Source organism: Castor canadensis, chromosome 19 (genome assembly GCF_047511655.1).
Source record: "Castor canadensis chromosome 19, mCasCan1.hap1v2, whole genome shotgun sequence".
Classification (NCBI taxonomy): domain Eukaryota; kingdom Metazoa; phylum Chordata; class Mammalia; order Rodentia; family Castoridae; genus Castor; species Castor canadensis.
The window spans coordinates 6,544,550-6,558,199 of NC_133404.1; the positions used below are offsets into that span (position 1 = coordinate 6,544,550).

The window sequence follows — 13,650 nt, forward strand, 5'->3', positions numbered from 1 at the left end:
TTATTTCACGTGTTTTGTACCTCTGGTATTCCGGACATACATAACCTTAGAACTGTTCCATCCTACGTGAGGTAGCCCTCGATTATTATGAAATGTCCCTCATTATCTCTGACAGTATTCTTCTACCTTGCCTGATACAAATATGGCTCTTCCAGTTTTTTTACTTTTAATCTGTTTCCTTATTTTTAGTGTTAGAGTCTTATGAACAGCATATATTTGAGTCTTGCCAATTTTTTTTTCTTGTGGCAGCCCTGGGTGTGAGTCATGCTCCCTTCCTCTTTTTGCTTTAGTTACTTTTCAAATAATGTCTCACACTTTTTTGCCAGAATGGGTCTCAGACCACAATCTGCTCACCTATGCCTCCCAAGTAACTGGGATTATAGGCGTTTAGATGGATTCTCACTATCTTTTTGCCTAGGCTGGCATCCAACCATGTGCCTCCCAATCTCTGCCTCTCATGTAGCCGTGATTACAGATATGTGCCACTGCACCTGGCTTTCCATTAAATGTATTGGATTGAAATCTACCACCTTGCTACTTTATTTGTTTTCTCTTTACCTTTCTTTTGGATTCCACTTAATTTCCTCTTGGTTCATTTGGACACCCATTGGCTCATACTTGGTTCTACTTGTTTTAGTTCTGCTATATGATTATAATATGCTTCTTTAATACTTTAATAATGTGCTATTGAATAGTATTGTGCCACTTCTCATATACATAAGTCCTTTACAAAAGTGTTTTTCCATTGTCTCATTCATTTTTTCCTCTTAGCTCCATTTTGTATAAATTTTATTTCTCTATCTTCAAGTTCACTTGTATCTTTTTCAATATATAAACTATTGCTAGTCTATTCAGTGAAATTTCATTTTAATATTATAATTTTTATTTCTTTTTTTGAAAAAAATTCTTTTTTGAAAATCCTCCATCTCCCTATTCAGCATAGTTCTACATTTATTTATGTTCTTATATAGAGAGTGTTATTAACACAGCCCATTCAATGTCTTTGCCTGCTAATTCCATTATTTTTTGGAGTCTCTCTCTTTCTCTTTCTTTTCTCTCACTCTTCTCCTTCCCTCTCCTCCCTTTCCACATTTTTCTGCCTCCTAAAATGCCCAGTAATTTTTTTCATTAAATGACAAATACTTGTGGATTTTACATTCTTAAGTTGTTAATTTTATTGAATCCCTTTTAAGGACTTTTAAGCATTGGACTTTTTCCTAAACAGCATTTTTGTTTATTGTATGTTAGTTTGTTCCTTTCTAGGCCTAGCAGCTATGTTCAGGCACATCAAGTACTTAGTAGGCTTTTCCCCAGGACTGCTTCCTCCTCTTCTATGGAGGGGTTCTTCTGGGATCCTTGCTGATGGACCTGAGGTTTCTCCCTTCTTACTAGAGGGAACTTGTTGACTCCCTGGCCCTGTCAGCCCTGAGAATTGTTCATTTTATACCTCTCTGGTAATTTTCTGTCATTAGAAGTTCTTTTCTGCTCTCAAGAAATCTTACCCTTCTCATATACAAGTTTTTATGTAGCTAAATACTCAGGGAAGCCCTCATTCAAATTACTGGGACTCTTTCCCTCCCTTTGATACTCTGCTCCTTAAATTCTAACCACCCTGGCCTCCATGCACTTTTCTCTCTGACTCCTCAAGTCAAGAAGACTGTCAGGCTCTATTTGGGTTCTTCTTCCCTGCTGACGTGGTAAATTGCTCCCTGGCTAAGAGCCTGGGTGATGGTAGGGCTGGACTTTTTTGTTTCTCTTTTCTCAGGGATCACAGTCCTGGACTGCCTGGTCTGAAAATAGCCTTGTCCTGTATTTTACAATGTGTTCTGGTCAGTTACATTTGGAAGAGCATTGTGGACCTGTTTACGCCCTTATCCTCAGAAGCAGAAATTGAATCATTCTAAAATGAGTTTTAATAAGAACACCTTTGCAAAATTCAGAAGCTCTCCGGAAGTTTTTCCCTAATACTTAACCAATGATTCATTTTTTTTTTTTGTGGCTCTTTTTTTCCAACATTTTATTAGTATATGATAGTAGCATAGGGGTTATCATTATGACATTCCCGTATATGTGTACAGTGTACCCTGATTTGGTTCACCTCCTCCATTATTCCCCCTCTTCCCTACCCCTTTCTTAAAATGACTTCGACACGTTTCAGTGTTCCATATTCATACATGTGTAGAAAAACATCAACCATAGTCACCCTTCTTTACCCTCTTCTTTTACCCTCCCCTCCCCACTAGGGCCCTCCTTTTAACATGACCTGTTTTACATTCATTGTTTTAAGTGTCATTTCATTGTTCAGTGGAGTTTTGCCTTGGTATTTTACCTATAAATACATTCTATTTTAATCAGTCTAAGCCCCCATTGAGTCATTTTTTTCTCAGTATTTTTATAAATGAACTTATATTCTCTGTGAGAATGATTATTTTCAATTCAAAGAGTCCGTTACAAAGTTTAAATAAACTGATCAGAAGAAAATGATACCTACAAATCAGTAGTTTCACAAATCTGGAAAATGAATTTTTTGAGAATATAAAAACTGTCTTAATACTATGAAATAATAATTTTAAAAATATTACCTAACATTTCATCAGAAACATAAAGGACTAAAATGCCAGTGGGTAAGGACTAAAGTGAACCATTTGAACTAGGGTTTTTAAATATACGTCCTGTAATTTTAGAGGATAATCATGTTGAACTTCCTTTATATCAGGAATTGGCAAGCATTGATTGTAAAGGGCAAATGGCGTATTTGTTAGACTTCGTAAGTATATGCAGTCCTGTCACAGTTGTTCAGCTCTGCTGTTGTGATACAAAAGCAGCCACATGAGCTGGCTATGTTCTGATGAAATTATTTATGGACAATGAAATTTAAATTTCATATTTTTATATCTCAAGATAGTCTTCTTTTGATTTTTTTCAACTGTTTAAAAATATAAAATCTATTCTTAGTTTTCAGACCATACATAAACAGGTGGCAGGTCGGATTTGGCCCATGGGTCAAGGCTCGACAACTCCTGCTCTGAGTTCAGCTCCCACTAAGCTGAAGGATTCCGAGCACCATTGTATTTCAGTTCTAAGTGATATTTTTACTTGAAACTATTCCCTACTATTAAGTTAAAACAAAGTAAACAAGATCACACAAATTTGAGCCTATAGGACTTCGAGAGATTATATAGTGTGAAAGGTTGTTTCAGAAGCCTGGTGTGGTTACACGTTCTGTAGTGTGAGCTACTTGAGAGGCTGAAGTCAGATGATTGCTTGAGCTGAGGACTTGGAGACCAGCCTGAGCAGCATAGTGAGACCTGGCCTCAAACAAAGGGAAAGGTGGTATCAGCAGTTCCTCAGCCAACTGGAGATTTGGGACGAGGTTCTGTTTAACTCTCATAAGGCTAACTTCTTCTCTTGTGTTTCAATACCTCTGTCATTAATGTTCCAAAATTAGCACATATTTTTGTATCCTAAATTCAGTTATTTTGTGATGAAGTTGGCTAGGTTTTAATGAACAGAATAGTTTCCTCACCTTACAGCCTTTTAACTCTATACTGACTCCATTTGTGAGATCCTTGGTATTTCATTCTAGTTTCCGTTCTTGGACCGAGTCTTCCTTTCTTTGTTACCTGTTCTTCCAGATGTCTTTCACATAACCTCTTTAGCCAGTTAGACACAAAGTGCATTCCAAAGAGTATTGTCCTTACTCACCTGATGTGAACGGCACTGACTGGCCAGTCCTCACACTTAGAACTTACTTTCCAACATGTCTCACAGGATTGATACATACAGACTGTGCTCTTCTTTGATGCTGTGTCCGTGAAGTTAATTCAAGTCACACTTCAGAAGAATGATTATGCAGTTCTTACCCCACAGTCATAAGCACATTTTCCTTCCTTCCTTCCTTCCTTCTCTCCCTCCCTCCCTTCCCTCTTTCCTGCCTCTCTTTCCCTCTTCTCCCTTCCTTTTCTTCCCCCTTCTCTTCTCTTTCTCCCTCCCTCTCTCTCTCTCGTTCCCTCTTCCCTCCTTCCTTCTCTCTTTTCTTCTTATGGTGTATAGTTAAATTTTTTTCTTAGGCAGTTAGCCAAAATCCAGTGCAATGGAAGTTCTGGAGGAGGTGGGTTTACGTTAATGCCGTTGTATCAATAGGATATGGTAGCATTGTTGAGTATATTTATACATGCAGAATACTTTCTGCCTCTACATCTCCCTGATGTTTTCCTGGCACACAGAGACACTGTCCAGAAAGAAAATAGCCATCATTTCTTTTTCCATGTGGAAAGAAGAAAAATTTTGTTTTCAGAGAATAAAAATAAGGATTAGTGTCAGGCATGATGGCATAAACATGCCTATAATCCCAGCACTCAGGAGCCTGAGGCAGAAGGATTGTGAGTTTGAGGCCAGCTTAGGCTATATAGTGAGACTGAACAGAAAAGGAGGATTGGTTCTGGTAGAAGCTATAAATGAATGGAAAATCACCACCCAAAGAGAATTTGCACTGTTAGTAGAGAAGTTAACAATTTTAAGCAATTGTTATTTTATTGTTGTTATTATATGGGAATAAGTAGAGTTAAAGTTAGGCCAATTTCAGAAGACTTCTTTCACATGTATTACCCTTTCATTGTTTTGATAGTTTAGAAACTTTTTTTCCTTTATAAGCTCATTCTTATCTTCTGATATGTATGTCCTGTCTAGAAAATTCTCCTAACTGTCCCTGTCTAGCTCATTTTCTTCAGTGTCAGCTTGGACATACCTCTGAGGGGGCTTTCTTTGATGCCCTAAATGAGACAGCAACTCCCTTTTCCAGTCTCTCTCTAATACTCAATTTAATTTTTTCAGAGCATTTATCTTCATCTGAAATTCCTTGTTTTTTTAATCTTTTGTACTAGAATATAAACTCTGTGAGAGGAGAGCTCTTGCCTTTCTTATTATCTCTTGATCTCTCATACTTAAAACCCAGTCTTTCATAGCAGGCCCTAAGTGTACAGGTGGTAGTTGAAGATGAGTAAGTGAAAGCATGTCTGCGGTGTGATTTGTTGAGACAGCTGATAATTCACATGTATTGTGAATTGTGAATTGTCAAAAAGGAACACAGTAGAGTAACTTTACCCAAGTCTGCTGTTCCTTCAAGCAGGTAACTGTTTGAGACTTCCACGTAGGCATTTAGAAATGGAGGGTCTTGATACATTTCCTTTTTATTTTCTTTTGTAATAATTTTAAACTTATAAACATGTTGCAAGAATAAAATTTTCCTGCATCATTTAAGAGTAATTTATTGACCCTGTGCCCCATTATCTGTGAGTACTGTAGAGTGTATTTTCTAAAAGACATTATCACACATAAACAGGATAATGTAATAAAAGTCAGGAATTCAACATTGATAGGTTACTACTATTGTAATGCACAACCATATAGAAGCTATGCCAGTTGTTCTGGCATTCAGTGGTGGAAATTCCCAGAAAGCAGGGAGCCTCAACTTCTTTGTATATATTCCACCAATTCCTTGCTGACCCTTAAGTTCACATGTAACAGAGAAAGCTAGAGGAGACAAGTGGAAACACCATCTGCAATGGAGTTTGAGTCCTACGAAGGTAGAGATTACAGGGCTTCATTGTAGTGTAGAAAGATCTGCCTCAGGAGTAAAGACTGTGTTCAAAGCCTTAGGAATTTTTCCCAGGAATAAAGGCAAAACTGTAATACACCATCATCAATGAAGTGTGAAACTAAGCATCCGGAATATGACAGTATCAACGAGTATTTTAACTGCATATTAGAAGAGAAATCAATAGTCTCAAAGAAAGATAAAATCCAGAGTGTCTTTACTGTCTTTAGTCTATCATCCATATTGGCCAGTGTTATAATAAAAAATCATTACATGGCCAGATGTGATGGCTTACATCTATAATCCCAGCTACTCAGGAGGTGGAGTTAGGAGATCACAGTTTGATGCCCAGCCTTGGCATAAAGTTAATGAGACCTCCATCTCAACAAGGAAACCAGATGTGATAGTGTACATCTGTAATCTCAGCTACATGGGAGGCATAGGTAGGAGGATCATGATTTGAGACCCTTCTGGGCAAAAAGTGCAAAACCCTAATTGATATATAACCAAAGCAAAAGGGGCTAGAGAGTGGGGCTCAAGTGATAAGGTACTATCAAAAAAAAAATACATATATGAAGAAATAGAAAAAGATTATCCATTGTTGAGAGGAAAAAAAGTCCAGATGTTAGATTCATCAGACAATAAGTTAAAATCAGCTATTGTAAATATGGTTAGGAAACTCAAAGAGAAAGGTGATACCATGAATAAAAATAGAGTTTTTTGTGAAAAAATAGAACCTGTTTTATAAAAGAACAAAACTTCAAGGCATGCTGACAACATACCTATAATCCCAGCTACTCAGAGGTAGAGGCAGAAGGATTACAAGTCTGAAGGTCTCACATGGACTCACAAAATTAGTAAGACTTTTATGGGAATCTTGGAACAGAGACACTGGACACCAAGGCTTTTCAGGAAGCAATATTTATTAGAATGCCAGCAGCAGCTCAGCAGATTCACATCTAAAGGCTGAATCAGAGAACAAAGGGGTCTCACCTTATATACCTTTGCAAGCAGGTTGCAGAAGCAAAAAGCAAGGTTTTAATCCATATATGGTTGCATGAGACTCTTGGCTATTTCACCCCCAGTGCTATGTGACTTTCCTCACATTTAGATTTTTTAAGTTTTATCTCTCTGCTGTGTCATCCCTTGCCCCCTGCTATATTACCAGTACACAGACTTGCTTGTTTCTTTTTTTGGCCCTCCTCCCTGCTACAAGACCTTATCTCGAAAACAATAAAAACAGCAGGTTAGGGGCATAGCTCAAGTGCAGAGCTTTTCCTGGCATATGCAAAACCCTTGGTTCAATTCCCAGTACCGCAAAAAAGCAAAGCAAAAATGACAACAATATAAAACCAAGCACTTGGAAGGCCAAGGCAGGAGGATCTTGAGTTTGGGGCCAGCCTGGGCTAGAGGGCAATACCTTGTCTTGAAAAGCCAAGAACCTGTCAAACAAAAAACCAATAGCAGCAGCTGCCAAAATCATAGAACTGAAATACAATGTTTAAAGTGGAAAGTGCATACATTTAACAGCAGGTGAAAGTAACAGAAGGGGCAGTGACCTGGATGAAAGGTGAGTAGGAAAAAGATTTCAGAAAAGCTTAGGTCATTGAGCATGGCTTATGGGATAACAAGTGATGGACCTTCTGTATTGTAATCCCAGAGGAGAAGAAAGAACATGGGATAGAGAAGGCTTTGTAACAAATAAGGGCTGAAAGGTTCTCAAGTTTGGCAAAAAACTGATAGAACCAAGTAGCCCAGTGAATGCAAGTAGAATAAATACAAATAGACCAAATCTAGACCTGTAATCATACTACTGAATGCCAAAGTAGAGAAAAATTGGAAGACATTAAGAAACACTAAACATAGGGTTACAATAATATTAATGACAGCTGGCTTACCCATATAATGAAAGCCAAAAGCCTATACAGAATGACATCTTTTAAGAGTAGTTTTTAAAAATCTAAAACAATTTTGATATTTCATGTTATAGAGAAAACAAATGGGAAATTCAGCCAATTTTGAATGCTTACATTGACTTCCCAAGAATCATAAATAGATAAGGATTTGTGAATTTAGATGAAAATTGTAAGCCAATTTATAAATACACCTTATATTTGTCTAAACTAAACTTGCTAGGTGGCCAGAGAAATGTTTGCATTTGAAGATAACTGTTTTGATATCTTACACAGGCTGTTCCAGTGTTGGACTTAGTGACTTTTAGAGTTATTTTTATAAAGGTGGAGTATACTTTCATGATTTTTCATCCAGTTAATATCCACATGCTTCTAGCAAAATAAGACTACGAGGACAATCAAATGAAGTCTTAGTCTCAGTTCTTGTAAGTTACCTGGTTCTTGGGTATGACATGGGAGTTAGCAAGTGTATGAAGGTCTATCTGTGCCTCCATCTAAATAAGAGAATTACTTCTTCAGTAAATTAGATGAGTTAAAACTGTTGAGTGAGGGTTAGATTAGGAACACACAAAAGGAAAGAAAAATCTGACATATTTGAAACTGATTTACTCTCCGGTTTGCCTCCGTTTTCTTCTTTTTGTCTCTCTCCTGCAGTAAACATTCCCAACTTCAGGATATATGCTAAGGAATGAAAGGCAAGGAAGAGAGGACATTCATCTTGGAAAGACCTAAGGCACTTTGACATTGCAAAGGAACGAAGGCTAGCTGATAACCCTGCCTGTCACCAACATGGATGAAGTACTTCAAATTTAAGCGGTAACTAGAATTTCCCTGTCATGTTGTCTTTACCAAACACTTTACAAGAGTTGAAAAGATTTTTTTTAAATTTAAATGTTTACCTTACATGTGATAATTTCATAAATTAGCACTGTCAGTTTTATTTTGATCCTTAATGTTTGTTTAAAAGAATTGTTGATTTCCCAACAATTCTTACCCCAGCTTCTTAAGCTTACTTGAGAAGGAATATGGTATATACCGGTACCTTTATAAGACCAGTATATACCATAGGAAAAAAAAACAAGCAAGATAAGTAGTAAGTAGTTCTTTTTGCATACACAAAGGCTTTTTTCAGTCTTGTTTTCTGAGTTTTATTTCTTTTTTTTGTTTGTTTGTTTTTTTCATTTTTCTTTATTGACATCTGGTCTCTTCTCCTTCCATATCTGATATCTTATTATTATTTCATCTTTATTTTCTCCTTTGCCTTTCTCTACCTTTAAAAAGCTCATCTTACAGGAATTGAGAGTTACAAAAGGTATAAGGATCCAAAACAGGAAAAGGTAAATTTGAAAAGATGTGAAATTTTTCTTCTTGTGAAATTGAAAAGATGGTAGATTTCAAGTGTAGTAGAAAGTAATTAAGACTCAAGATCTTAAACCTTCTTAAATCTTCTTGATCTTAGACCAAAATTGTTTTCACGCATTTTTTATATAGAGTCAAATATTTACAATTTTTATGATATTTTAGTGAATAACTATAACTTTTATTCACCCAATCTCATCAATTTGATATTGAGGGATAATTTTGCTTGAGTCCTTACATACTAGAAGGAAGTAGGTATTACAGACTAAATTAGTCCCTTGTGAAGTGCAGGAAATGTAGATGTCAATCAAATTATATTATGGTATAGCAGTCCTAATGATTCTTAGTTTATAAAATCATTCACATTCATAAGTGAAATTCAGGATAAATCATCAAAGAATGAATGTTCTAATTACTCATCCCTACACAAACACTAGCCTTGATGAAAAACATCTTAAAAAAAAATCTTAACAGTCATTTTTAAAATAATTTTTTGTTTTGCTAATTTCTCCTTTTTAAAGTAACAAGTGAAAAATCTATAAGATTTTGAATAGTATATTGTTTAGGAGACAGTTGTGAAACATGGGCATTTTCTTTACTTAAATACTCTTTTCTCCATTGTGTAGGAAATTTGAAGAAGGGAAGTATATTATTCCACCGTATGTTGCTATAACTAGATATCTGAAGCTGGGTACTTTGCAGAGAACAGAGTTGCTTAGCTTACAGTTTCTGAAGTTCAAGATCATGGTATTGACATCTATTCATCATGGCGGGGACCCTAATCAAGTGTGATTTAAAAAAAATTGTTCAGTTGAAGATTAAACCTCTACTTAAAATTAATGAGAGCTTTTCTGTAATCTGTTGGTAGTCATGTAGGTATATTCCGCCATTTTTAAATGTCCAGTCAATTCTTTTAGGTCTTCAACCATTAAAGAAAAATTTAAGTTCAAGAAAGCTACTTCTAAAGTAGAGCAGAAATTAAGGTGCTGAATGTTTGCTTATTCAGGTATATTAATACATAGAAAGCCACCATATTTCCCCCATCTTGTGCATTAATGCTGTAAAGTTTACCTGTAATTATATATCTGCTTCCATAATTCTTACATAATCAGTTTCATCACAGAACTAAAAACAATACTGTCAACTGTATTACTGTGATTCATTTATTATACTTTATAAATGCTAATCCCATTTAAATCTTCCTCTCAGTGAGTTTTGGTTACTGTGCATGGGATTGCTGAAATCCACAGGTTGTCACTGGTGTTTTGTCATCATTCATTTCCATTTTTTAAATTACTGAATTTGTTTTCAACATTAAAGTATTAACAAGAACAGGCTAGACCTTCACCACTCCACAAAATAAAACAAAGATTACATTACTTCTCCCTCTTAGTCCAATTCAAAAGTCATGTAACACAACCATGAGGTATACAGAATTAAAGAAGACCTCTGCATTTACTCCTTTGGGCATCAGTAGGGTTTGAACTTAGGACCTTGTGCTTGTTAGGTATGTACTATACCACCTGAGCCATGCTCCAGCCCTTTTTTGGTTTAGTTATTTTTCAGATAGGGTCTCATGTTTTGGCCCAATGTGGTCTTTGACTGAGGTCCTCCTACCTATGGCTCCTGCATAGTTTGAACCACAGGCATGTCCCACCACACCTGGCTTATTTGTTGAGTGGGATCTTGCTCACTTTTTTGCCTGGGTGGCTTTAAACCACAATCCTCCTTATCTCACCTTCTGTGTTGCTAGGATTACAGGTATGAGGCACCATGCCCGATTGGGAAACTCATTTTTAAAGAAGTAAAATAAATCCACAATGCCTTCTTGCAAACATGAGGCCCTGAGTTCAAAAAAGAGAGAGAAAGAAAACATACTATGTTTTGACCAGACCTGTGCCGAGGACCTTCAACATCTAAAATCTGTGAATTTGAAAAGGGACCTTTGAATAAGATGTTACTTGTACAATTTCATGACTGTTCTAACTTTCATAGTTTAGGTTTTCAACTGCACAAACTGTCATGGTCACTTTGAAGAAGCTAGAACTTAAAGGATGACATTCTAGCTATGCAGTGCTAGAATGAAGTTAGGTCAAACACCCAGTTTTAAGTTCATTTGTTAGCTGTGTTGCTAGGATTACAGGTATGAGGCACCATGCTCAATTGGGAAGCTCATTTTTAAAGAAGTTAAGTAAAATAAATATACAATGCCTGCTTGGCAAACATGAGGCCCTGAGTTCAAAAAAGAGAGAGAGAGAAATTTTCCCACATCGAGTAGCTAATTAGAGATACAGGCTCAGAAAAGATCTTAGAAGGCCTGACATTTATGCTGTAGATTAGTATGTGGCACAGACAGAGCCTAGACTACAACAGGTAAATCAAAACAAAAATCCCCCAACAAACCCTAAGGAAGGGGTAGAATCTGATTTCCAGAGATACTTACTAATCACCTTTCTGTCACTATAACAAAATACCAGACACAGATGACTTGTAAGCTAAAGAGAGGTTTATTTTAGCTCATAGTTCTCCACGTTATTTTGGGGCCTCATAGAGGGAGCACATGTCACAATGAGGGTTACATACGAGCCAGGAAGCAGAGAGAAAAGGAGAGGGAGCCTTAGGGAAGACAGGGGTAAGCATAAGAGCTTCCTACTAGGCCCTGTATCTTCATGGACCATCGAGGAGCGCTCATTCAAATCATAGCGTTCTGTCCCTGGCCCTCAAGGTTAATGTCCATCACACGAAATGCATTCATTTCATCCCCCAGAGTGAACTGTTTGAGCATTGATAAAAAGTCCCGAATCCGAACTTTCCTGCAAGACTCAAAACAAACTCAGCTATGAGCCCCTGTAAAAATCAGAAAATAAAGTTGCATACTCCCAAGATACAAAGGTAAGACTGGCACAGAGTAAATAAACATTCTTATTTTAAAAGGAGGAAATAGGGGAACAGGAAGGATTGGTCCAAAGCAAGACAAAAACCCATGAGGGTGGGCGTGAAATCTTACTGCTCCATATCTGACCTCCATGTTCTGTTATTGCGGCATGTGGGCTTCCAAGGGCTTGGATAGCCCCATCCCTATGCTGTGCTGATGGCAGCCTCTTCCTGTGGGCCAGCTCTGCACACTGTTTGAGCTTTCCCCATTGAGCAATATGTATTGATGGCACCTCTGCCTTCCCTGGTCTCCATTGCATCTTCACTACCACAGCTTTAACATGCTTTGTCCTATGTGGGATTCCTGCAGGAACTCCAACCCTACAGCATAATTCTGGTTGGCCTTCCAGGATTTCCATTGAAGTTGCTGTGACTGAATAATTGTAGCTCCAGTTTTTAATAACAACAAAAGCACAAGGCATAACAATGAAATAGCAAAGTATGGCCCAATAAATTAACAGACTTTCCCTAAAAAGTACTAAGGGTAGGTCTATTAAACAGAGACTTTAGAACAACAATCTTGAAGTTGCCAAAGGTAGAGGCTTAAAGAAACCAAAGGAAGATGTGGAGAAAGTTGATAAAATTATGTTTGACTAAAATGAAAATACCAGGAAAGATACAGAAAACCTAAAAAAGAACAACCAAAACAAAGAACTTGTGATACTGAAAAGTATAATAACTCAAATGAAAGTTTCACAAGAGGAATTCAAAGTTAGATTGAAATGATCAGGTCTGAGGAACGGAAGGAAAAAAATGTTGACGAAAATTGAAGAGAGCCCAAGGACCTGTGGAACACCATGAAACAGACATACCTACACATTGTGGGAGTCTTAGAAGGACAAAAGAGAGGGAAAGGTAAAAACAGAATATTGGAAAAAACAGTGTCCAAAAACTTCCCAAATTTGATGAAAGGCATACATGTTATTACCCAAGAGGCTCAACGAAAACTGCAAATAAGATAAACTCAAAGAAACTACTGCCAAGACAACAAAACTCAAAAGCTAAGAACAAAGGGTATTTTGACTGCAACAAGAAAGAGGTGATTCCTCACATGCAAGGTATCCTCAAAAAGAAAACAGATTTAGCTTTCAAACCTTTGGAGGCCAGAAGGCAGTGGACCAATGTATTCAGTGTGTCACAGGAAAGAAGGCTGTGAAACAAGAATGCTATAGCTAGAAGAACTTTCCTTCAACAGTGAGGGAGACAATTAAGACATTGCCAGATGAACAAAAGCAGAAGGAGCTCACTGCCACTAAACTGCAAGAAATGCTTCATGGAGTGAATCAGGTGAAATGAGAGGAAATGAAAGGAGTCCTCAGCTGCAAGCAAAAAACATAAATATCTCAACAAAAGTAAATACAGTGTTCTGTAACTCTGTTTAATATTTCTTTTCCTGATGTAAGAGAATACTACATTTTAAAAAATTACTTATCTAAATGGTAACACTGGAACTGGTGTGTAACTCCACATTTTAGACATATTGAAACTAATTTACGTAGAAGAATTAGTATGTTTTGTGGCATGTACTAAAAGTATTGTCAGTCAGGAGAGTGGAGAATGAGATATGAAAGAGTAGAAGTTTTGTGTTATTAGAGTGCTATAGCTTCACGATGTTCAGTGTAATCTCCACGATAACCACAAAGAACAGCTGTAAAATATACACAAAAGGAGTTAGCAGTAAGGCAAGAAGCAGAAATAAAGGCATCTAAATTAGGAATGAAGTAAAATTATCTGTAAGCAGTATGGCCTTGTGTGTGGAAAACACTAAGGACTCTGCAGAGAGCCCTTGCTTGCACTAACAAATGTCTCCAGCAAATTGCATGATACAGAGCCAGTACACCATGTCAG

At 37.0% G+C, this 13,650-nt stretch overlaps 1 protein-coding gene across 7 annotated transcripts in view; it reads left to right on the plus strand.

The window, feature by feature from the left end:
• Window positions 1-13,650, plus strand: part of Peak1 (pseudopodium enriched atypical kinase 1) — a 249,793-nt gene that overhangs the window by 104,445 nt on the left and 131,698 nt on the right. For 5 of the 7 annotated variants that reach the window (XM_074061831.1, XM_074061830.1, XM_074061834.1 and 2 more), the window contains one exon: window positions 8,164-8,325. The exons of the other annotated variants lie outside the window; for them this stretch is intronic. The gene's annotated coding sequence lies outside the window, so the exon portion shown is untranslated. The remainder of the gene's footprint in view (window positions 1-8,163; window positions 8,326-13,650) is intronic. 7 annotated transcript variants of the gene reach the window in all.